Below are 3,155 nucleotides of genomic sequence, written 5' to 3'. Positions count from 1 at the left end.
TTTTAAAAAAATGTGGGATCCACATGAGTTGTTTTCTTTTCGTTAATCCTTGGGCAGTTTCAGAGATCCATGTCTGAGTGCAAGGCTTCTCAGCAGGGCATGTAAATATTTTTCTAAAATCCTGTTATTCTCTATATATCACTAGATCGCCTTCCTTCCACAATGTGCCTATAAGAGGCTGTGTGAAGACCCGATTTTCTTAAGAGAATTTTTCCATCCAGAAGGACTTTGCTGACGTGAAACTACTTAACAAGCCTGATGATGCCATTGGAGCTGGGACAGGCCCTGGTCCAGGTGCCACCACTGGCAAAGGCAGAGGACTCCCCACTCCCTGGAGCAGCTGCTTCCCCTCAAGGAGAACTCTCCAGCCTTGAAGCTGCCCGGCAGCTTTTCAGACGCTTTCAGTACCAGGTGCTGTCTGGGCCCCACGAGACCCTGAGGCAACTTCGGAAGCTCTGTTTCCAGTGGCTGCAGCCAGAGATTCACAGCAAAGAGCAGATCCTGGAGCTCCTCATGTTGGAGCAGTTCCTAAACATCCTGCCCGGAGAGATCCAGACGTGGGTGCGCACACAGCGTCCTGCCAGTGGAGAGGAGGCTGTGACTCTCGTGGAGAGCTTGAAGGGCGAACCGCAGCGACTATGGCAGTGGGTAAATAGGGTATTTGGGATCTAGTGTTCTGTTGAGGTGTCCTCCAGCCTCATTTACAGCTCCGTGTACCTCTCAAGTCTCTAAGTGGTCCATGTGGTTTGTACTTCACTACTGTTCATAAGGTTGTTGTCTTGAACCCATCAAGTGACACCATTAGAGGAAAGATCTTGTCATCTACTTTCCATAAAGATGATGATGATGATTATTACTAAGAAAAACCTAAAGAGCTACTTTACTCATGGTGTTGCTGTGAGTTGAAATTAATCCTTCCATGGCTACGTAGCTTTATTTTCCTTTGTATGTTAACAACTGCCTGCACTCTATCAGTTTGAAATTGAAGGTACAATCTCCTGTTCTATTTAATATAACACTGAAATATTTACATTCATTTAGTTTTAATTAATCCAGACTATCCAGTTGAAACCCCTTATTAGAGGCTTGTCTTGAAAGTCTTCCAGGCATGGTTCAGTGTCAGCAGTTTGCCTCTTTTGTGGAATTTCTATCAATAGCTGGAAGTAACCTGCTGAATTAGAATATGATGCTGGCTTTCTTCTTTCCCATTACCTTAGAAGTTTCACTTAGTTTTCAGTAATTCTAGGTCAGCATTCTTCAGTAACTAGTAATATATGATCTTTAGATCACCAGCCAGGTTCTTGGACAGGAAATATTACCTGAAACGGTGGAATCTGCAAGCTGCCAAGTGAGGGAGGCAGAGTCCCATCTTGAAGTCATGCCTCAGGAGCAGGGACTTCAGAATTCAACCTCAGGACCTGGAGAGCAGTTGAGCCACATCATCAAAGAGGAACCTGACACTGAGCCAGAATTAGGTGAGGGTGAGTTCTTATTTAAGATGGTATTGGGGGCCTTGGAGAAAATTAGAGTTCCTGACTTTCTCAGTTGAAAGTATGTTTAGATTGAGGTGTCTCTCAAAAGTTTGGGACCAAGGTGGATGTCCACAAGTTATCCTGATTAGGAAATTCATTGTCTGCATTTCATCTTTATACTGGCATTAGACCATTTGGTTTTGGGACCTGAAGATGGAGAGGAGGCAGTATGTGGATGAGCCTCTTTGGGATGTTAGAAGGATTTGGATTTTTATAGTGATGCAAGTACAAATCTTGAAATTGTGGCTAGAAGTATTTCTAATTTGCCAAAATTTTTTCTTTTTTTTTAAAATAAATGCCCTCTTGAAATGACTGAGGAGGACTTTTGGTTTCTGAAAACTTTTTGTTTCTTACTTCAGTGATGACTGCTCTCCAGCTTCTTGCCAGACCAGAAGAAAGACTCATCAGCAATCAGGACTCTGGAGGCGCACTTCTCCAAGTGTCATCTCAGGTGATCAAAGTTTCTCCCATTTTCTTTCCTCTGAACTAGTTTTTTTGTGTGTTCACCAGTAGATAAGAGGATTGAAATGAGTGCCTTGTCAGAAGTGTGATGGAGAAGAGGGCCTCACTAGGATAATAGGAGTAAAACACATGAAGAGAAACTCGATTTTCACTATTTCTGGTCTTCTCAAGGCTGAATGTTCTTCTAATTGCCTTTTAGAATATGGAAATCTTCGGAAGGAGGAGAGGTGGTGCAGTTTGCCCTGCTGAGCCTCCCCAGCAGGAATAGTAGTAATAAATGCACTTTTCACACTAAAAGTTTCTTTATTAGTTCTCCATTTAAGCCTCCATCCTCCCCAGGTAGACTGCAGACTCAAAGTCTGTGTGATCCCAAAGCCATTCCACTGCAAACGCCCAGCAGTGAAGATGGCCTCAAGTTGGGTTCCTGTCTGCAGCGTGTATGGCAGCAGCCCATGTGCCTTTACCTATTGTCAAACTTGCATTTATTTCTGTCTTTGTGACTGTCATGGGGACTGAGGTTCTTTAGAGAGAGCTGATGACACAGTGGTTTTACACTCACCCCCTGGACAGGGAGTTTGCACATAGTTGTGAGCTGTGAGTGGTTAGTGTATTGCTGGTATTGCTGTCGGCAGGGTTGATCCCTCACTTGCTTGATACTCTATCGCATTCAAGAGAATCCAGATTGTGTTGGGGAAGAGACTCTACTCATGGCAAACCTGAAGTATTAAAATAAGGCTGTCCCCTACAACCTTCCTAGTTACACACAGGATCACTGTAGCCAAAACAGTATATGTTCCAGCTGCAGAGAGCAAACTGCTCTCAGCTTGCACAGCACCTTAGGGGAGGGGAGAATATATGGATAGGGACTGGGGTGGAGAAGGAAGGTTGGGATTTTTGTCATCCAGGTGGCTTTAGTGTCCTGAGGAGTAGGGAAGGCAGGCACTGGGGAGGTCTGGATCTAATTTGTGTAGGAGTTCCCTGTAGATAAATTACTGATCCCTCAACTACTATCCCCAGTATGTAATGGCTGAATTAATATGTAATCAACTGCATTGTATCTAAAGCCTTAGAACTAGTCAGGTGCTCCCCCCACCCAATACCATTTCTTACCCTCTAATCCTACCTGATCTTTAACAAAGCATTAATAATTCTAAGGATAAT

The 3,155-nt window shown here is 43.9% G+C and overlaps 1 pseudogene; it reads left to right on the top strand.

The window, feature by feature from the left end:
* The first annotated feature begins 261 nt into the window (after positions 1-261).
* LOC102851662 overlaps positions 262-3,155 on the top strand; it is a 31,208-nt pseudogene continuing 28,314 nt past the window's right edge.

This window comes from Elephantulus edwardii, unplaced genomic scaffold, assembly GCF_000299155.1.
Source record: "Elephantulus edwardii isolate Elephantulus edwardi_28Jun2011 unplaced genomic scaffold, EleEdw1.0 scaffold00286, whole genome shotgun sequence".
NCBI lineage: Eukaryota > Metazoa > Chordata > Mammalia > Macroscelidea > Macroscelididae > Elephantulus > Elephantulus edwardii.
The sequence above is the reverse complement of the archived record's forward strand: the minus strand, read 5'-3'. Positions and strand labels throughout refer to the sequence as shown.